This window comes from Nycticebus coucang, chromosome 5, assembly GCF_027406575.1.
Source record: "Nycticebus coucang isolate mNycCou1 chromosome 5, mNycCou1.pri, whole genome shotgun sequence".
NCBI lineage: Eukaryota > Metazoa > Chordata > Mammalia > Primates > Lorisidae > Nycticebus > Nycticebus coucang.
This window is the reverse complement of record NC_069784.1, coordinates 79,101,034-79,124,697: the sequence shown is the minus strand read 5'-3', so window position 1 is coordinate 79,124,697 and position 23,664 is coordinate 79,101,034.

The following is a 23,664-nucleotide window of genomic DNA, read 5'->3' as shown; positions in this document are numbered from 1 at the left end:
TAAAACTCAGACTCAACTACTTTGAATATTCATCATTTTGTTACAGAAATATTAAAGTATTTAAGTATTTGCTCATGGAATACTGAGAGTGTTATACAATCTGTACTATATTGCTTTTTTTTTCAACTCTAAAATATTCTGAATTCCAAAAGGCATCAAGACTTTGAAATAAGCACTCTGAATCTGTTTAATCTATGCTTTTGGTTCAAAGTAATATTATAGTACTGAGCTATCTTGATAAAGAACAATTTAGGTAAAAGGAGAATATCCATGCAATTCAGAACATTTCTAAATATTACCTAGGTAATTAACTTAAGAAGAAAATTTTTAAGTCTATAGTATCTGATGTTCTCTTACTTTTCTTATTAATCCTTTATTTTTCTTTGTTTCACTTATGTTATCTTCCCTCCTTTTGTGCCTGGCAATTTTTATTTTGTTTAGACATAGTTTAATTTTTAAATATAGTAAGAGACTTATAGTATATCAGCTCTCTCTTGAGAGGTTTTATGCTTTCACCCAGAAAGCCTCGGAGGGAGCTAGGGATTAGGTTTACTCTGAGGCCTAGGGTGTTGCCCTTGAAAGACATCACATTAGAGAAGGGACAGGCTTTCTAGGTATACCTCTTAATGTTGAAAGACTCTGAATTCTAATTCTTTCCTCTCTATCTGTGATATGAAGTTAAGTGTGAAGGTTGGCTTCTTGGCTACATCATTCAGTTGAAAAACACCTCTGGGGGGAAAATGGCTCACAGTAGCCAAGCATAACTCTTTGGGTTGTTGTCTTCTCTTAACTCATGCTTTTGTAATTCTTCACTTTTGGATATCTAACATGGTCATGAATCTAACACAATTCCATATTTTTACATTTGTCTTTAAGGGACAGTTGTAGGATTTCTTAGTCTTCCAAATTAAAAATCAGATATTTTTATCTGCTATTGCCTGATTATATGAGAGTAAATGAAAAGATAATAACATTAAATTTAAGAGAGTCCAATTTACTGATTGCTTATGTGCCCCGGCCAGCAGGCAATTCAACGGGGGACCTGGGAAACAAAGGGGGTCAGTCAAATGAGGGGACAAGAGACACGAAAGAATGAGAGCAAGTCAAGAGTCTGATCAAGCTCCAAAGAGTTTATTTTTTCAGCTGGGCTTATAAGCATTCAAATGAGGAAGTAACTAAGGGCTATTCCTAGCAGGGCAGGGAGGGGGGTAGTTTCTGGAGAATTACTAGGAGAAGGTCCCTAAGGTGGGGGGTGCATTTCTGAGGAGTTACGCAAGGGGAAAGTACCGTTGCTGTTATGGTTGAATTCCTGAGAATAGTTAGCTAGTAAAACCGCAATCAAGAAAGCTAGCAAGGGGCATATTTGTGAGGTGTTTTGGCTCCCGGCATCTCCTCCCTTTTAGTTTTTAAATTTGTTAGGGTCTGTCAGTTGTCGGCGTTGAGGAGAGGGCATTAACCTTTTGCGGGGAAGTATTGACCTGATTCCTCCCGCGGGCATAATGACTGCATGATAAGTTTGAGCGTCTTTGGGGGAGGAGAAGAGAAATTTTTACGACGCTAACCTCTATGCAAATCAGGTTTGCTTCCAAGGGACTCAGAGAGGCTATTTATGCCTTCCCTCTGCAGTGTCTTTATTGCACCCCATAAAAAGGTACCCAGGTTGTACTCACACATGATGGTGAGTCAACATGCATAGCTCTGAGTGCGTATGTGATTCCCGGAGGAATATCTTCGTTGTTAGGTTCGGCAAGGCCCCAGTCTGCAAGGTCGAGGCTATGATAATGGACTTGAATGGGTTTTGATGCCAGGGAGTCAATCTGTGATTTGATAAAATTCTTGATTTTGTTAAGAATAATGGGTCCAAGGGTGACTATTAATAGCAAGCTAATAAGGGGACCTGCAAGGGGCATGAGTAAGGAGTACATGGAGGATTTCCACCACTCATTTGCCTCAGATGAAAATTTTTGTTTTTGTAAATCTAAGCTAAGCTTATGAAGTTTGTTAATCTGTGTTTTCATCAGTTGAGTTTTCGGTTAAATAGAAGCGCCAAGCGAAGGGCTTGGTGACCGCTGAAACAAGTTGGCCCAGTGCCAGGAAGTAGAAGATCAGGAGATAAGGCAGCATCATGGATGGAAATCCGTGGTTCTGGAAGGGAAAGGAGAAAGATAATCTCAGGGAGGTTTTTCTCCCTGGATTTTAGAATTGTTATCAATTTGTTTTACTAATCTTTCAGGCAGCCATCTGGCTGCATTTTCTTTGGTATCAAATAGGCATATGGATCCTCAGCCCCAGATAAGAACTGGGTCTGGGCCGTTCCATTTTGAGGTGAGTGGATCCTTCCATAGGACTATGGCATAATTGTTATTTGTTTCTGGGTGCCAAAGGCGGTCAGTGGCAGACTTGCCCTGGGCATCCATATTTAAAAAATTAAGGACAAATATGGCATGATGAAGAATGTTTCTTGGGGATCCTTTCGTGGGGTATAATTCTCCCTTTTTTAATTTGGGAAAGGTATTTTAAAGGGTTTGATGAGCACGTTCAACGATGCCCTGTCCCTGAGGATTATAAGGTGTGCCAGTAATATGTTTAATCTGCATTTGGTGGCAAAACTCCTGAAAGTTTTTTCCGGTGTATCCGGGGCCATTGTCAGTTTTGATGATTTTAGGTCTGCCCATGACTGAGAGACAATTAAGGACATGGGTGATAACGTTTTTGGAGGCTTCTCCAGTATGGAGGGTAGCAAATATAAATCCACTGAAGGTGTCTATAGTTACATGCAAGTACTTGAGATTGCCAAATTCAGGGATGTGTGTAATATCCATTTGCCATATATCATTAGGAATTAGACCTCTGGGATTAACACCTATATGAGGGGAGGGTAGTAGGGTGACACAGGCTGGGCATTGTTTAACAATTTGTCTTGCTTGTTCCCAGGTAATTTTAAAAGCTAGCCATAGGGTTTGGGCGTTTAAATGATGTAGGGCATGGCATCGCTGGGCTTCTGCAATAGGGTCTACAGAAATAGGGAAGGTGAGGCGTGTGGCCGCATCAGCACAAGCGTTTCATTTGGCGAGAGGGCCGGGCAGATCAGAATGAGCGTGAAGGTGTTCGAGATAAAAGGGGTAATTTCTGGAATTGATTAATTTTTGGAGGTGGATAAAAAGGGGGGTGGTGTTGGTGGAGGGTTTAATATAGGGAATTGTCTCAAGGAGAGGAACTGAATGAGCAATGTAAGCGCTATCAGTATATAGATTAAAAGGATGATTAATTAAGGTTAAGAAAACTTGAATTACTGCATAAAGTTCTACAAGTTGTGCTGATTTAAAAGGAGATTGGACAGTGGTGGTTTGTCCATCTATGGTGTAGGCAGCAAGACCATTAGAGGAGCCATCGGTAAATACAAGGCATGCCTCAGGAAGTGGTTGAAAGGAAGTTATTCTTGGAAAAATAAAAGGGTGAATTTTGCTGAATTGGAGTAATTTGTCGGCAGGGTAATGATTGTCAATCGCACCCGTAAAAGATAAACAGGTAATTGGCCACTCATCTGTGGTTTGTAAGAGCCAGGTTAGCTGGTCTTTTGTATAGGGTAATATTAACCTGTCAGGATCCTTGCCAAAGAACTGACAACTTTGTTCGCATCCTAAACGGACAAGGTTGGCAACTAAGGTAGCATAAGGGACAAGAATCTTAGAAGGGGAAGCAGGAAAGTGGGTCCATAAGAGAGGACCATGTTGCCAAAATACTCCAGTAGGGTATGAGGTGTGGCACAGATAATGAATGAGAAGGGTTTGTCATAAGAGATAGAAGTGACCCCTTGGTTCTGGATGGCCACCTCAACAGTTTTTAGGGCTGTTATTGCTGCAGGGGTTAAGGAGCGGGGGGAGGAGGGGTTAGGATCACCTTTAAGGATGTCAAACAGGGGCTTGAGGTCTCCAGTGGTAAGTTTGGGATAAGGTCTAATCCAATTAATATCGCCTAAAAGTTTTTGAAAATCATTTAAGGTTTTTAAATGGCTGGTTCTTAATTGGAGTTTTTGTGTGGTGATTTTCTGATGGTGGAGCTCAAATCCTAAATAAAAATAGGGGTCTTTTAATTGAATTTTATCTGGGGCAATTTGGAGGCCTCGGTCTATTAATTTCTGTGAGAGTTGTTGACTACATAGGAGTACTTGGGAAGCATCTGCTCCTGCTAAAAGGATGTCATCCATGTAGTGAATTATATAGATAGTAGGCCATAATGTTCGATAGTAGGATGTCACCCATGTAGTGAATTATATAGATAGTAGGCCATAATGAGCTATAAACTTTTGGCACAGTGTTGGGCTGTTAGCCATGCCTTGAGGTAGAACTTTCCAATGGAAGCGAGGCATGGGTCCTTTGAAATTAGTTACTGGTAAGCTAAATGCAAAGCGTGCCTTGTCTTCAGGATGTAAGGGAATGGCAAAGAAGCAATCTTTGAGGTCAATTATAATCTATAAAATCCAGCAGGGATAGCCATGGGAGTAGGCAGACCTGGTTGTAAAGCCCCCATGGAAAGCATTGTTTTATTTATTTATCTTAAATCTTGCAGTAGTCTCCATTTGCCAGATTTCTTTTTTATGACAAAAATAGGAGTATTCCAAGGGGAAGTAGTAGGTTCAATATGGCCGACAGCAAGCTGTTCCTGTACTAACGTTGCTGCTGCAGTTAATTTTTCTGTAGTTAATGGCCATTGATGGACCCACACTGGTTCATTGGATTTCCAAGTAATCTTATCAGCGTGGGGTACAGGAAGGTCAATAGCTGTCAGGGTAAATTTTCTATGCCTAGTCCAGCGCAGTTAAGATTTTTGGTTATTTGAATGGGCTCTTTTATTCCTTGGGAATATTTCCCTAATCCCTGACCAGAGTGAAACCCTTGTTTTAACATTTGGTGGGTGATGGTTTCGTTCGGACTGCACATAATTAGTCTTAGCTGGGCAAGGATGTCTCTGCCCCAGAGATTGACTGGGAGGCCAGGCACAACATAAGGTTGGACAGTACCAGTGTTGCCTTCCTCATCTGTCCATTTGAGGATTTCAGCACTCTGTTGGGGGTTGGAGGTTTGGCCAATACCCCGGAGATGGGTTAGGGAAGTAATGAGGGGCCAGGAAGGGGGCCAGTATTTACTGGCGATTACTGTGGCATCTGCCCCAGTGTCAAGTAATCCTTCAAAAGTTTTGCCATTTAATTGTAGCTTAAGGAGGGGTTTTTCTTGTGTGATTTGTCTGACCCAATAGGCGTCAGAGGAACCGAGGTTATGAGTACCCCAGGTTTTTAGAGAATAAGGATGGTTGGAGGGTAAGAGGGGAAGTCATATTAGCTGAGCTATTCTTTGGCCTGGGTGAATGGTTATAGGGCCAAGGGAGGTGGAAGCAAGTATTTTAATTTCTCTGGCATAATCATTATCAATGATGCTGGGGGGAATAGTGAGGCCTTGCAGGGTGGTACTGGCACGGCCAAGAAGAAGTCCGAAAGTGTTGGGGGGCAAGGGGCCATAAACCCCAGTAGGGAGGATTTGGATGCCCATTTCAGGTGTTAGTATTGTGCTGATGGAGGAACAGAGGTCCAGTCCTGCGCTGCCGGCAGTTGCTCGGGAGAGAAAGAGGAGGCTTGGACTTGAGGGGGCGGGTTTTGGGGGACAAACCTGATAGCCCCAGGGGTTTGTGCCCATTTGGGGGCCAGGTTTCCCTGCTTCTGAGGGAAGGGATTGCCTTGGGCGTCTGTTTTCGAATGGCATTCCAATGCCCAGTGTTTACCTCGCTTGCATCGTGGACAAAGAGAGGGGGGTATGGGTCATTCAGCCTTAGGGGCCGTGCAGTCTCTAGAAAAGTGTCCTGGTTGTTTACAATTAAAACAATTTTTTGGGTTGTTTCCCTGAGTGAATTCTTTAAGGGCAGCTCCAATAGCGAGTCCCATGGAGTGAGCGGTGCCGATACCTGCACAAAGTTTAACATAATCAGAAATGGTCTTGCCACTGCGGTGAGGCCGTATGGCGGCTTGACATGCAGGGTTTGCATTTTCAAATGCGAGATGCTTAATGAACTCGCTTTCATTTTCTTGTTGGCCGACGAGCCTCTCAGCCGCATCGGTAAGGCGGCTGATGAAATTACTATAAGGCTCGTCAGGGCCCTGTCGAATGTTGGCCAAGGAGGTAGTTGCCGATCCCTTGGGAGGGAGCTTTCTCCATGCCTTGAGGGCAGCATTCTGCATTTGGGCCAGGAGGCCGGGGGAAAATTTAGCTTGTATAATGTTAGTATCATAGGAACTAGTCCCATGAGTTTATCCCTAGTCCATTTCTTGGAGGTCTTATTTTCAAGATTACAGGCTGCTGTTTCTTTGCAGTTATCAGCATATTCGGTTCTCCAGAGGACATAATCGCCTCCAGGCAGGGTGGCGCGGGTTATAAAGAACCAGTCATTTGGGGTGAGCCACTGCTTGCTCAGAGATTCAACTATAGATATAGTGAAAGGGGCTGTGGGGCCATAGAGGGACACAGCAGTTTTTAATTCTTTAACATGCTTGAAATTCAAGCGGTGATACTGCTGATTGGCAGTTTCAGTTTTTTTCAGCATCTGAGTCAGAGGCCTCGTGGTCATTATCCGAGGTGTCATCTGCTGAGGGGTGGTCGTCCCCGTCGGAGGGAGGTTTTGGTTCTGATTTGGAAGGGGGGGGTCCCCTTTAATTTTAGTTACAGGAAAGGCATGCAGTGCCTTTGAAGGTTTTTCTTTTGAGCTATGTTTATGGAACGTTGGGGTGGGGGGGTTAGTTCTAATTCTAAAGCACGTAACTCTTGAATGAGTTTTAAATGTTCCTTCCTTGTTTGGAGTAAGTCCTTAAGGGAGGAGACCTCTTGACATAATTTGTGTTTGACATTTTCAATTGGAGTGTCTACGCCTAGAACCGGAGCACAAAATGGAGGGGCAGAAGCATAGGAAGGGGGATGATTTAGGACAGAAGGGAAGGGAGGCCAGTCAGAATTGTGATACTTAGCGGCCTCCTCTTCCTGGGTGGTCATTTCTTCGGGGGAGAGGGAGTCGGGAGGGGGCTCCTTGAGGGAGGGGTATAGGGAATTAACAGGAGGTTTGGGAGGTTCAGGATTGGGGGGAGTGTCAGGCTCAGGCATAGGAACAGAAACAGAAGGGCAGGCTGAGGGTGGTCCGGAGTGTTCTTTAAGCGCCTTTTCTCCTTCTTTAACAACTTCTTGGATATCAGGCCATTGGTTGTAAGTTTTTAAAATTTCATAGATCAAATTCCAGTAAGAAAATGCCTGAACGGGGATTTTTTCAGGGCCGAATGTCCTATAATAATCTTTTAGGCAATCACCGACTCTAGTCCATCTCAGAACATCAATAGTGCCTTCTTGGGGGAACCAAGGACAGATATCACCAATAAAAACAAAAAATTTATAGAGATCTTTTTTCTTTACCCGAGTTCCTCGTGTCTTGAGGGACTCTTTGAGTCCCTGAATAAACAAGTCATGTTTACTTAACGTTTGTCCCATAAACTCGTTGCTTTCTCTTACCTTGACGGATCAGACTCGCAGGTGGGCAATTCTGCGGCGATCACGGTGCGGATCTTCACTCACGTCCTTCTTGTGGTGCAGCGATCACAGTGCGGATTTTCACTCACAACCTTCGAGTTGCGGCAATCCAATGATAAGGGTACCCTTACTGGCAGCAACGTTCGATGAGACCCCCGTACCCTTGCCCCACGTTTGGGCGCCAATTGCCCCAGCCCGCGGGGAATTCAACGGGGGACCTGGGAAACAAAGGGGGTCAGTTGAATGAGGGGACAAGAGACACGAAAGAATGAGAGCAAGTCAAGAGTCTGATCAAGCTCTGAAGAGTTTATTTTTTCAGCTGGGCTTATAAGCATTCAAACGAGGAAGTAACTAAGGGCTATTCCTAGCAGGGCGGGGAGGGGGGTAGTTTCTGGAGAATTACTAGGAGAAGGTCCCTAAGGTGGGGGGTGCATTTCTGAGGAGTTACGCAAGGGGAAAGTACCGTTGCTGTTATGGTTGAATTCCTGAGAATAGTTAGCTAGTAAAACCGCAATCAAGCAAGCTAGCAAGGGGCATATTTGTGAGGTGTTTTGGCTCCCGGCACTTATGTTCAGTAACTTCATTTTTATTTTATTTTAGATATAGTTTATAGTGTACCTTTTATCTCATATGTAAGGAGACGTAGAAGCCCATGGGAAAACTGTTTCGTATATATACAAAATAATAGGGAATAAATGTCTGTTCTCTGTAAACATTGACCTCTACATGCATTCCCAGTGCCATTTCCTATGCATTTAAATTTTCCTTAGGTATACATCATTAAATTGCTAGACAGATAGAGGCAGATGAATATAGCTATTTAGATATCTTTTTAAACATGTAGGTCTATGTCTATTTAGAGGTAGATGTAACTAAATCTATAGCTATGTCCATGTATATGTTTTAATGGGTAAATTATACACATAATTATATAAGTGTAATCTCAGACATAATATTTTAAAAAGTTACAATGTTTCCTTTAAATCTGTTTTATCTCTGTGAAAAAGTAATTAAATGGCTGGGTTGATTTTTTAGACATTTTATGGATAGAGGAAATGATAATGTATTTGATGGTCCATATTTGAAAGGTGATACTCAGTTAGGGCCCCAACTATTCTCTAACATATTAACAAGGACAGGGCCCTATGTATGTTGAGTGGATTGATGACTTTGAGAAATATTTTGCCTCTAAAATCCTTCACACTCTTAGGAGGTACATTGAGAAGAAGCAATCACTGTGGTCCCTTAAGGGACTTCTTAAAGAATGTACATTGATACATGCTAAACAGTCCATAAAATAAATGCATGTAATACCTTTTAGTAATTGTAACTGAAGAAAATGAAATACCAACTGCTGTGGAGTATTTACAGGGAAGGAAGGGGATAGAAATTCTAAATAATTAAGTAGAGAATTAGAACCCAGGCAGTTAATGCTATTAACGTAAAAAACATTTTATTTGTGTCCATAGTATGATCTAAGAAATAAAATCACTGAATTATTAAAATTATATGTTAATGTATGTATACATATGCATAGTATAAGTTTGCAATTCATATAACCTCCTAATAATATAATATGGAAATAAGAGTGGCTTCATCTACACAGACTTATTTTTTGTTATAGATAAGTATTCTATCTATTACAGAACTGTTAGGAGGTGACTTCTGTAATTTCTTTCACATTTCCTACTCAGTGTTTGAACCCAATCTCCAAGCAGCAATGAAGGGATTGGAGGTAAAAATACCATATTTTCATACCATATTTCATCTTCTTTCTGAGGAGTTCCATCCAATTTACCTTTGGATCTCATTGAAAACAGCTGGTAAGATAACCAGACGTAAACTTCTAGAGAGGTTGAGAAAGTTATTATGACCAATAAGAGGAAGAAGTGATCTCATTGTCTTAAATGTATTTAAAGTGTCATTAAGGTTCACATGGAAAATACTTATGACTAAAAGAAGGAAAGAGATAATAAGTATTGAGTAGGCAGCAAACATTACCTTATTTTAGAAAAGGAAAGACTGTTTTAAATAAATGGGATATAAGGGAAGATTTTGTCCATGAAATAAATTATAGAAGTCATAGAAAATTTTAACTCTAAATCACTTCCTTTCATTATACTATACTTTTTCTTCTTTTTAAAAATAAGCCAATTAGTTATAATTAACAGTCATTATATGTTTGGTTACAGATATTTGCTAATATTTAGTTTACCATTCCATCTTCTATCTCTTGTCATTTTCTGATTTTTTCTTTATTTATGCAAAGTTCTATTGTTTGAAACTCCCTCAATTTTATTTGAGAAAATTATTATTTTGTTTCTATGCCTAACATATATATATATATATATATATATATATATATATATATATATATATATATATATATATATATTCTAAGTAAGAATGCTAGATTAATAATTATTTTGTCTCAGCCCTTTCATTCTCTTCTAGGGTCCATATTGGTATTGAGAATTTAATTATCTGTCTGATTACAATTTATCATTGGGAAATCTATTATCTTCTCTGACTTTTTTTTTTCTTCTCTTTGTTTTTGCTATTCTGGTTTTCATATACATCAAGGTATAGATTTTTAAAAATATATTATTGCTTCTTGAGGTTCATTGTGATTTTTGAATCTGAGAATTTCCAACATATTTATATTCATCTAATCTCACCTGCTGTTACTCTAAATTTACCATACTCTCCTTATTGTATCCACATGTGATTACATACATGTTAGGCCATCTCATTTTCTCCTCCATATCCCTGAACTTATAGGTCATATATTTCTTCTCGTTTCTTACCCATACTAAATTATCTGTAATTTGTTACCATATATCTTTGGTTTTGCTCTCTTTTTTGATATTTCTAATCTGTGTTTTATGACACTTTAATTTATAACTTTTTATTATATTTTAATCTATATGAAATTTATTATAATTTTTTCATATTTTCTTAACTCATTTTGGTGGCAACTTTATGATTAAATATATTAGATATACTTAGTATTGTGTAGCAGATTATTCTAGTGACCATGGCCTTGGCAGGTGTAATTCTAACCCCATCATTTGTGTTCTCATGACTTTCATGGCTCTTTGATCATGAGCTCACGTTACTTGCACTCTAACAGTGCATATTTTTTGAGATATAGTTATAAGATATGTTATTCCAGAGAGGATTTGGTTTTGCTTCAGCCCAGTTCCTGAAAACCACTAAAAATCCATGATTACTTTAAATTAATCATCAGCCTGTTTATTTTAGAATTATAGGGCATCGTGTATTCTAGTCCCATAATCCTCATCAGCGTGAACTCTTCCTAGAAGTTGTAGGATAGCCTTTTATTTTTCTTTACTTTCACATGGAGCACAGTGTGAGGGAAGTGTCTCTCTCAGTAAAGCAGGGATTTTTGTTTACTTTTTTTGTTTTATTTTGTGTTAGGCTTATCGACTGGAGGTAAGTTATGTTTTAGGAGCCTTTGAACCAAACTCACCCTGTGTTAGCCCTAGGCATTGCCTCCTGCTTCCCTGCTTCCTTGCTGGTGAAAGCAATGCTCTATGATAATAACCAGGAATTAAGGGATATCCTCAGGACAATGGCCAGATCCTTTACAAATCATTTCTCCAAATTTATGTTTTCACTGAGCTTTGACCTTTCATTTCTCCTTTATTTTGATCTCAGTAGTACATTCAAAATATGATTCATGTATTTCATCCAATTTGTTCTCAGAACTTTTGCAGCACCTCATTTAAGACTTCATTTAGTTTAAGAGTATGGAGACAGACTGCCTATGTTTAAATTTAGTTCAGATACTTAGCAGCTGTAAGATCTTGAACAAACTCTATAACTTATATGGTCTCCAATTTCTTCCTCTATAAATGGGGTAGGGGAATAATAGTGTCTGTATCAGGCTTTAACTGAGAAAATACATGAGTTAACTTATTTAAAATATGTACATCTTGGTATTTCTTGAATACTTGATATTCAATATTGTGTAAATAAAACATCCAGTTATTTTATCAATATAGTAAAATAAGCAGATTTCAAAATCAAAATTAGAAAAAAAGCTGCTTGAATCAACATAAGAAGTGGAAATAATTCTCTAGAGATCAGGACAAGGATGAATTTAAATTGGTCGCTTATGTAGAATTATTTGATTTCAAAGAAACACAGCCTATTTTAATCAGCAAGTCTGATGTAGAGTTGCCATAGAATAAACGATCATAATTCCTCCTTTATCATCACAATCTGAAGACACAGAACTCTCATCTTTAAAGACAGGGGTGAAGCTTTCCAGTGTTAAGGACTTATCAAGACACTTAAGGCTTTTCCAATTTTAGAATTAGAGTGCCTACATTATTACTCACAATGATTAAGGCAGTTTATGTATTTTACATAACATGACAAGGCTCAACTTCTACAGTAAATTTCTGAAAGGCCATTTAAAGAATTTTTGAAAGCTTTATGCCCAAGCTTGGAAAATTGTAACATGAATTATGCGTGTTAATATAGAGGTATGGTGATACGGGACCAATAGATTTCTCTATCCATATGAGATTTCAAACAAAGAGAAACATATTGTGTAGCACAAATCTTTAAAGCAACAGTTTATAAAAACAAAGGAAAAAGAAAACTTGTTTTATATTTTCCTTTTAGTAATAATTTTATGATTTTTGTTATTTAACAACAATACCCATCATTTTGCATTTATAAAATTTTAAATTGAAGAAAACTTGTCCTCTAGAAATTAAAAAATAATAATTCTTTAATTAAGATTAATTTCAGATCAGTCATTAAGGAAATTCAATCCCTTTGGCACATGCTAAGTGCTTACTAAATAATTGTCGATAAACCTATAGATAGATTCTTATCAGGAATCAAAGGGATAATTGTTCTGAACACTACATGTTCATATAATTTATGATATATCAGATTTTTAATCTGTTAATTTAATTTCATTCTAAATAGTTTGATACTCACTTGCATTTTACAAAACATAGTTAAAGATTATGTCTTTATATTTCATGGCTATAAATCTCCTTTTGACTCTTCTTCATTTATTTATTTATAATCTCAAACTATTATACCAGTTTCCAATTTTCACAGATTGTGATGTTGGAAGTTATCTTTTCTTTTAATCCTTCTCCCCTTTATGCGTGGTGCTGGTACACAATCCTTATTACTAAAACTCATTCCTTTTATTGCCCATTTCTTTAATGTGGCATTAATAATTACATATTCCTCTTTACTTTTTCTTCTTCTAACACTTCCATTGAATTTTTGAGCAAATATTTTAAACTCTACTGAAGTCTCATATATTTCTTTCTTTCAACAACTTTCCAGAAGTGTCCATCTCAGCAACTTGATTAGATATGCAACAGTTACTTCTGTCCCTCTTAAACTATGCAATCACCTATGTTTCCATTTTTTTTCCCCACAGAATTTTTCACAGTGAAAGTCATTCTCTTTTACAACATCAGGTCTACAAGTGGCAACAGATGCACTCACATGTAATGAAGCACAAGGCCCCAATTTGGCATTGCTAGTCAAGAGTTTCCTCTTATAGGAGATGTCACTTTTTGCACTCAACAAGCTATCTTGCTAAATTAATCTTTGGTTGGCATTTATGTCTACTTGAAACTAGCTTGCCACTTCCTCAGTATGGCATCATGACAACCTAACAGATGGGTCTGAGGACATGCATGCCAGATGATCTGAATGACAACCTGGTTCAAGCATCATGGGATATGTTTTTCATTCAAAGAGAGAAATAATGACCCATACCAAATAAGAAATGAAAAGGTGAGCACCACTGAAGCTTTGAATATACTTTAAAATATTTTTTACGTATGTATCAAAATTTAAAAAAATTATGAACATATTTACACCTTTGTGTGTGTCTGGGCTTACCAGTGAAAGGAAAGGGAGGCCAAAGTCAGTATCCTGAGCCTTAGAATGACAGAGGATATTAAAGGCACCTTCCTTTTAGATGAAACGTTGAAATATCCAAAGGCAGCTGCCTGATCTCTCAATCAATGTTCTTCCCAAGTACATTATCTCAACTACAAACCATTTTTTGGTCCTATTTCTCAGATAAGGTGCATCTTCTGACCCATGACTTACCATACTCCATGGGGTGTTTGAAAAATCTGCCTGTACAGGCAAAATTGCATAGCAACAAATGTCTTTGAAAGTGTTTGCCATGAATGGAAGAGAAGATTATGTGCATCTGTAGACAGAAGTGGTCAACACATAGAGAATATTTTGTAAGATTTTGTAATGAGTATTTAACTTCAAGTTCCCATTTTCCCCATTCACCTTTCAATATTCTCTGCTACCTATGTCTTACATACTTCCATCTCCTAGTCTAAATTTTTACCCTTGTGATTTCTCTAATTTCTAAAAATCTTAATGTTTCATTACTAGTTTGGCTGTGTTTATTTTAAGTTATTTCTATTGTTATTTTCCTTTATTATTATCATTTCTTTTTGGCAGTAAGTTCCCCCTTTAAACTGTGATATTCTTGGCCTTTGCATCCAATGGTTAACCAAATTATGTTACTAATATTTTTTATATCTTTATTTCACTTTTTTCTTTATGATTTAAACCTATTGTTTTTTTTCTGTGAAAAAAACCTCAGGTGTATGCATTTCCCATTCTTAGTAACATCATTAAAAAAACTGTTTATAAAATGTGAGTGGATTAATGTTTAAAAGTTGTATGGTTAAATCTGAGCATTCTTCCAAAATAATCATGTTTTTTCCTGAGGGGTAAGAGGATTTAAGGTTCTATAATTTGGCTAGGTTTACCAAATACAGGTTAAAATATAAATTTTGGGCAATTAGACAATTTTGGGATTAGACACCTTTTCATTTAAACATGTCTTTTCATAACATGATATATGATAGAAATGTTTCATTGCCTTAAATATCCTCAACATGGAACTTTGATTTCTACTATACTTCCATATTGTTTTATTATTTAGTTATAAAAGAATTTATATAATTTAGTCTAGCATTTTATTTCTAAGATGATAAGATTGCATGCCATTTTATAGATATGTATGTAATCCCAGTGCTTATCCATAGGGGTTACCCAAGCAACTTCTTAAAGCTTATTATCAATCCTTCTGCACACCTTCTGCAGATCCTTTATTTTAAAATTGTATATACAGTTTATACATACATAAATATTTCCATAGGTATAAGTCAACTTCTATTGACTATACTAAATTCCAAAATCATCTTGGAGTCTGGCAATGAATTATTGCTTGATAAATCACAATATTTTTATATAAATGCCATTAGAATAATTCTTTAAGTGGAAATTAAATAATTATATTGGCATTGATTTAAAGCATAATTGCCATTTGGAAAGGGTGAAGGATGAATAGAATTAGTCAAATGTAGTCTAGCTATTTGACCTCTTGACTTCATCTCTAGTACTAATTCCCTCTGAATTAGTGAACTGCTGGGATTTTTAGCACATCAAATTTTACAAACCTTCAAATTGTTTGTTAGAGCCTCAGTTTCTCTGAATATCATGCTTAATCAGGAGATTAAGCATTGTCACTCATTCAACCCTGTGACAATACCTTAGTGCTAAATCAGGTTACTGCGTTCACCCAGCTGGGCCTCACTTCTGTAGTGTCAGGTTTTCTATTATTATTACTTTAAAAGATGATCATAGTTTGAAGTGGGGTGCTCATTTACACTAACAAAACTTGAAGAGACTGATGAAGGTTCTAAAGGCAAAAAATTTAAATATAAACATGGTAAGCAGGTGGCCTGGATATTCCTAAGTATGATGCTAATTTGCTTATTTTCTCCTTGTGGGTGAATCCACATACGAGGTCAAATTCTAATTAGAAGATTTCTTAGTGAATTTGGAGGCTGAGCACAAGCTAGTAGATGATGTTAACACCTACTGTCACCTGTATCCACTACTAGCATAGAGGGCCATATGCTCTTATTAGGGCATCCTCCACCCTACTCAGAGATTAAGGGATTCTGCTTTGTTCATTTATCCCTTTCCAATCCTCCCTTTGTTTTTCAGAATTATTAGCCTGTTTTAGCTTTTAGTAATTTTATTTACAGCCATCCACAATAGCTTATGTAATCCTGCAATCCTCGAGGCAGGATGCCTAGAGTCCAGGAGTTCAAGAAAATACGGTGACACCTTGTCTCTACCAAAAAAATAAAAAAAACTATCCAGACATGATGGTGTACCTGTAATCCAAGCTACTCAAGAGGTTAAGATAGAAGAATCCTTTGAGCTCAGGAGTTCTAGATTACAGAGAGCTATTATCAGGGCACCATACTCCAGCCTGGCTAATGGAGTGAAACATTCTTTCTGATAATAATAATAATTATTATTATTATTAAATTTAGACTAACATCAGCACTTCAAGTAGAGATCTCTCTGCATCATGTAAGCATATGTATTTTATTGTTTTATTTCTCAAAAGGAAAGTCATCACCCTCTCCCCGTGTTTGAATAAGGAGAACTTTATTGATGAAAATAACTTAGTAAGAATGTAAAAAAAAAAAATATTTTCTCAAATGTGTACAATTTTCCTACTTGCGTCACCTGAGACTGAATTTTTAGCCTAAACCTCTAGTTTAGTACTTCCTCATAATTTATCAAATGAACCAACAAAGACTTAACTTTCCTCAGGTTCAACCTTCCTGGCGGGCTCACAGCAGGAGGCTAATAGCCTTGCCAAAACCCTGCAGCTCTTAGCAAACAATTACATTTTAAAAATCTGTTTATGTCTACTTTTTCTTTTGTCCATAAGTTAGTCTCACATTAGTCCCTAGAGACAGACATATCCCAGTAGATCACCGAATGTTTATCATAAATTCATTTTTTTATTGTCTACTCTCCCAATGTCAGTTCTCCTCTACTTTCTTGCATCTTAGTATTAGGGAAGGCACCTAAGAAGCCTTTGGTTTTGGTTCCTAAACAATTTCTGAAAACCAGATACTACCTTTCACTCCTAATATCTATGGACTAACCACAAACACATTATTTTTAAGTGAATATCTCCTTGATCACTTTTTGTCTCCTTTGAGCAAAGAAAACCTTCTTTATCATATTGATACTACTGACTTGTGTTCTCTTAAGACAAGGAAAGCATTTTTACACACCATTTGATTGGAGCTTATCTATTTTATAAAGAGTAGCTTTTGAGACCTGAGATTATCATCCATTTTTGGTGCCCACTGTGGCACCCCATCACTGCTCAAATAAAAACAGCCTGACAGGGATTGAAGGTACATGCCTGCAAGAGGTGGGGCTTCCCATTTGTTTTCTGAGAGCCTGGAGAAACCTTTCTCTTGGCCTTTTATTGAAGCCTTGAACCACAGAAGTGGGGGCCCACGTGCTAGGATCACATGTTTAGAAGTTGATAAGTGCTCTTTCCACCCAGGCTCAACTCCCATCCTGTTGCCCTACGAATGTTACAAAGTATAACACTTGTTTGCTAATGAGCTACTGGTCTCATTTCATTAACACATGCAGCTGCTTGAGGGCTTGTCTCAGAGCTGAAAAACATCTCCATGTGAGCTAGGAGATTGTCTCACTCCCAGTGCCTTCTTCAAGAGCTGGTGGCTGTTTCTGCAAGCCTGGTGCTCAGTCTCCTACAATGAATTTTAAAAAAATTATATATTCTTGCTATATATGTTCCTCTCTTCACTACAGACTAAGTATACGATACCCAAGAATTCCCTGCCATAATGGAGAAGATTCTATCAATGCATTCTTTTTTCTTTTCTTTCTTCTTCATCTTCTTCTTTTTTCTTTTACTATTTATCAGCTTTTCTTTATGGAATAAATAAAGTGACAGCACTTCCAAAATTTATAAATATGATCACCATTTTTCCCCTTCCTCATCCATGCAAATGAGCATTAGCAAACCTAGGTGAAAGAAAAATGCAGTAACTTCCCACCAATAGAAAAAGGAAGACAGTAAGAGTTTCAGCATAACACTCCTGCATTTTCTGCTATAAATATAATAGCACCTGTCTTAAACCATCTCATTTAGTGGCTCCCATGAAAATAATAAGTTTATGAAACATATAAAGTCCTTTGGAATTATTAAAGGAAGTAATACCTGAGTTAAGTTCCAGTAAGAAGTTGAAATTACATGTTATACAACAATAGTAGCATCTGTTGAGGGTTTTTTAATCATTGATTTCTCTACAAATTGTCATAGAATTTTGTCAATTATCTATCTTGGTTCTTGTATCTTCTTAAAAAAAGAAAGCAAAAACAATGAACCAAACTATACACATACACACACATGCACACACAAATTAAAATATATTTTTATAGTAAATCCTCCATTTTAATTTATTTATAAATTGGATCTCATTATTTAAGATAGCTGAAGTATCCAAGGTAAATTTCATATAAAATTTCTGTTGATATCAGAACTCACTAATTTTTGTTTTTCAAATTCTAGAAAGTAGAATCAAACATTGTAATTTTGCTAGCAGTGTACAAATTAGTGATTTCCATCTAAGAACCTAAGAAGTGAGATTGTGTCGATATTAATGATGCTAGAAGAAATTTCTTCTTTGCTTCATACCCCAAAGTACTATACTTGTAGCTCTTTATTATTTTACCTTCTGTGACAATAATGTACCAATCTCATTTCCTCTATTAGATTTCGTGTTCATTGAATATAGAGAATACATCAAATACAAATTGATGTCACCTATCACTTTATAGTACCTGACACTTGGAAAGAGTGTAATAAATATTTATTGTGCAAATGTCTAAGAAGCGATAAACTAGGATCACCTCTATCTTCAAGTAAAACAAAGCATGGTGTGGATTATAAAGTGGCGTACCAACCTTTAACACATAAAACTAAATATTCTCAAAATTTCCTTAAATTTGGAGTCTAATAAGTAATATATATATTGCTGTCATAAGAAATATAATAAATATATATGTGAGCTAATAAGTAATATATTTCTCTCTATATATATTTCTCTCTATGTGTGTGTATGTATGTATGTATGTATATATATACACACACACATATTTTACATAATGTTAGAGAAATATGTCTAAGCAGATACCTTAACTTTGAACTGATCTAAACCTTAGTCAATTGTGTATATATCTCACAACCCACCATGACATCTTAATAATAAAGTACAGAAAAGGAGGATTGGTTTAGAATAACCATTTGGAGGGAGCTTCATCACAGAACAAAAAATAATAATAATAAAATAAAACTTAAGTCTTAAAACAAGTATTTAGTTCTGAAGCTAATGTTTTTGGCAGATTACATCCTTGATGGGATGGATCTCAGTTCCTGTCATGCAGATAAAGCAAAGAAAAATATTCAAGCAGACTTTCTGAGTTTAATATGTGGGAGCTACAGAGTGTTCATATAGTCCTTTAGGTTTTTAGAATGAGCCCGCCACGAATGTAAAGAAAACCCGAGAAAATAAAGAAAACCCGAGACTTGGCAGTATTTGAAGGTTTCTGATGCTTGTTAGCCTAATCTTCAGAGGTGTGTGCTGTGAACCAAACTTAAACTGCTCCAGGCGGCAACATTGGGCAAAAGTGGTGTATGATTGAAAGTGATTGAGCAGAAATTAACAGAGGAATATTGAAAAAAGCTTGTAATATTTTGTTTCATTGAGCAAGAATTTAAGCAAGTCTATGGAACCTTCAAATTCCATATTTTTTTTGAGCTGTCATTAAATAGTTTTCTTTGATATCACTGTGACAAATATTACTCCTGGAGCAAATCATTAATGCACAACTGACTTTCTTTAAAATACTGTGTCTATTACTTTGTTGGTAATAACTAAGAAGAAATCTACACATTATTGATTGGATTTTTTTCCCAGAGAAAGTGTCAGAATATAGAGAGCCAGAAAACCAAAGTGAAGCGGCTTTAGACTGCTCAATGGTTAGTCTTGTTTATCGCCTAGTTATCTGAAGAATTAAAATTTACAAGAATGAGGAGAAGTAAGGAATAAAAGGGAGATGGCCCAAAACAATAAATAATGTAATTCTTCCACTAGAGAAACATATATAATCAATTAGGGAGCCTTGGGAAAAATGTAGTGAGAGAGTTTTTGGAATAAATGGTCTGTTTGTGTATCTGTTAGCAAAGAATATGCCCCTATTTGGGGGCGGGTCATATATCTCTTTTGAAACCAAATCAGACCTGTGTAAGAAAGTATTATTGAAAATTAACTCACAAAAATTTGTAATATATAGATACCATTTCAGACACAGAAAAAACAAAGTTACTATTTTCTCCTAAAAGTGGTCACAGCAGGTACGGAGTGGAATGAGTAACCAGAAAGGCCAACCAGGAAACAGGAGAAGACAGATGGGGTTCAGGACTCTCTGAAAATCTAATAGAAAAATCTTTCACATTACGCAGGTGGAACTCTTTGTGCTACTGGTTTCAGTTACAAAAGTAATTGCCCTCATTGGTGAGGAGTAACATTCCAAAAATAGAATGTATGAGTTTTAAGCTCTGTTGGATTTTCCAAGTAGATGGCTTTGCCTCAGGGCCTCACATCTGCCAATCGTGGATCAACAAGATCAAGGGCAAAAGAGAGGGAAGTGTATCAGAGAAGGAAATGATTCACAGGCCTTTCTGATGGAGTTAGCCACCCCCCCATGAAAAAACCCCACCACACACAAGTTTAAAAAATAGGCTCTTATGCTCTAACCTAATGCCTGTGCAAGTTATAAAACATATATAATTTTTCGTGATTGTAAGGAAATTTGCTGTGTAATATTTATTTATCATGTATTTTTTCCTTAAAGGCAACATATGTTTCTCTTAGATACATCCTAATTTTGAAAAAAAAAATGTAATTTTCTTCATAAAAAATCCAATATGGAGAGACTGTAGAGTTTAAAAATATAACTGTCAATTTGGGGAAGTCACCTCCAGATGAATGATTGGCTCTGTTTAATTGGAAACAGAAAATCCCATTGTTAAAATTAGGGAATTTCGTGCATGTGCTTGGTTTCTGTGTCTCCTGCTCAGAATGTGGATGCTTTCCCCAGCTGTGTTTGCATACAGTTGTAATTTCTCACTCCCCTCACTGGGCTAAAATGGAACTATGATTTCAACAGTAAAAATTTACATACCTAAAATGATTATTATAATCAAAAGATTATTTTACTGGAAAAAAATGGACTTTAAATAATTATATTAAAGTTGATATATTGATTAATTATAATTAATTTTTTATATAATCATGAGTTTTTCCTCTTAGAGTAATTTCATTTTGCATTTCACACATGATTTCTTGACTTTTTAGATTTGCTGCTGCTGCTACAATTATTATTAATTTTTTATGGCTGATTTTGTATTTCAAGAGTGATATCCCTGCCTTATACGTCATGATTTTTCTTTCATTTTAAAAGCAGAATGTATTGATCTGTAGACCTAGAAGTCAACAACCTAGGAATATTACACATAGATTTGATATTTCTTACTAGTTAGGTAAACACCTTTACACTTCTTAGAACGTAGCGCAAGGCATGAAGAACTGCAGACTAGACAACTTTCTCCCTTATTTAAAAATAACAGCCTCAAATAAAGAATTTTAAGAGGAATATTACTGTTATTTTAAATTTAAAATCGAAGGGGAAAAAGTGTAAATAATTTTAACAAAAGGATATTTTTACCTCTGGGATTTTCTTACCTAAATATCTCAGTTAAAATAAACTGATTTTATAGTTGGTGACTTTCAATGTGTGTATACTTTTGTATGTGAGTGAGTGTGAAAGCAGGTGATGCTTTTGTATAAATTTACATTTTGTCTCAGGGTGACAGAGTTCTATTATTATAGAAGGCTATGTTTTTGCATGCAAAAGAATTGGAACGCAGCTAGAAAACAAATCAAAGATTTTAACTTTGTCTTATGTAAAAAAGTATATAACCAAAATGTCTGCAAAAAACCAATGTGTATAAATAATCTGAATGTTGTGAATATTCATATAATGAAACACATTATCACTCACATATATTGTGTCTTTTAAAAAAAGAATTGCTAGTATTCCTTAATATGATTTAGGAACAATTCATTTTACACATACTTGATCTTTCGATAGCAGATTCCAAGTTTCTTCGGTTAATTACCAGCAAAAGAAACACCAGTACTTTTATCATGGTATTATTTCACAAAATTGAAAGGAAAGGAAATTGAATTTTTTGTTCAAAGGAAGGGGAGAAACAGAAAAAAAGAAATGATATGATGCCATACGAAGTCTTTAAAGTTTTCTCCGTATCCATTTTATCAGAGTCTCCATACTCTGTCATAATCATCTCTCACTGTAATCTTTAAATTCACTCCTAAAACTCAGGCCTCTTTTTAAGGCTTTTCTATTCTTGCGTATTACCTTTTCCTGCATAAACGTGGCAATAAATTGACCATATTCATGTCATCAATTTATAATTCAATTTATAATACTTATATTCATCCCTAGTTGTCCTAAAACTGCGTAACTTATTTCTCCCACTGTATAGCTGTTTATTTTTAGCAATCTTTTTAAATTTAAGAAATGTTCTATAAGGTGTAGTTTGATAACTTATACCCCAGATGCTGTTATATATGCCTTTTTTTAAATTAATTCTGAGTCTACCTCTTAAAATATTTTTTTACCCTTTCTTATGAAACTAAAATGAAATATAAGTACGTACAAGAAATATAAAAACTACGTGCAATTTAAAGCACAAGAGTAACTTGGACACCTACTGCGTCATACAACCTATGGCAAGAACCTGATCATATCTCAGGAGGCCTGGAGGTGCTCACCCCTTTCTCTCTCAAAGAAGAAATACTATTTGAATTTTGTATTAATATTCTCTTGGTTTTACTTACCATCGCCATATGTATTCCTTTCCAAATATATTTTTTCACTTCTTTTTGAGTTTATATAAATGAAATCTACTTCATACGTCCTTCTGACTTATTACGTTTTGAGATTAATGGTTATAGTGTACTTTTTCCATTTTTATTGCTATTGAATGTTGTTTTTATGGGTATACCAAACTTATTGTCCATTCTAACATCAATGCATTTTTGTATTACTTCCAGTTTTAGCTATTTCAACAATGGAGAACATACATTCTCTTGCGTATGACTTCTGATGGTCTTGTGTAACTAAGAGTTTTAGGGCAAAAATGTGTTTAACTGTACTAGGATTGTCAAAATGATTTGTAAAATGAATATATCAATTTATTCTTTGGCCAGCACTGAAAGATAGTAGTCTTGTTCTCATCCTTACCATAATTTAGAATTATCTGGCTTTAAAAATGTAGTGTGGCAGTCTCTTGTTTGGAAATTATTTCATAGTATGTCTCTACTTTGCTTTTCACTTTCAATTTTTAATAAATAATTTTTCATCTTTTTAAAAAAATTCGGTGTATTAAATTGCTTTTTCTATTGAATTATTTTTCCCCTTATAATTTGAACATTGTATCATTCGTAGAATTTGGAAGTGCTTCTTGACTGCTGGACATTTAATAAAATGAAATGCTGTAAACACCTAATTCTGAAGTGTAAATCAGTATTGTTTTCTTTTGTTTTAAGTTTTGGATTAACACAAAGGTACATAGAATTAGGCTACATAGTTTGCATTTGTAAGGTCAAGTCCCAGTGGTAGTTGAGTCTTCACCTAGGAGATGTGCCCTGTATTCCTACATTGTAGCAGGTAAATGGGGATTTACCAAATGTTCTTCCCTCCTCCCCACTCCCTTCTTGGATTTAATTGTTTTTTCTCTCATGTGGGCCTATAGTTGCTCATCTGCTAGTTTCAAATCACTATCGAGTACATGGGATGCTTGCTTTTCCATTCTTGGGCTACTTTACAAAGGAGAATGCTCTTCAACTCCAGGTAAATACAAAACATGTAAAGTCTCCATCTTTTTACGGCTGAATAGTATTCCAAGGTGTACGTATGCCACAGTTTATTTATCCATTAGTGAATTAGTGGTCACTTGGGTTGCTTCTATATCTTTGCGATTGTGAATTGAGCAGCTGTATACATTCAAGTGCAAATGTCCTTGTGATAAAATGATTTTTTTTTCCTTCTGGTTAGATACCTA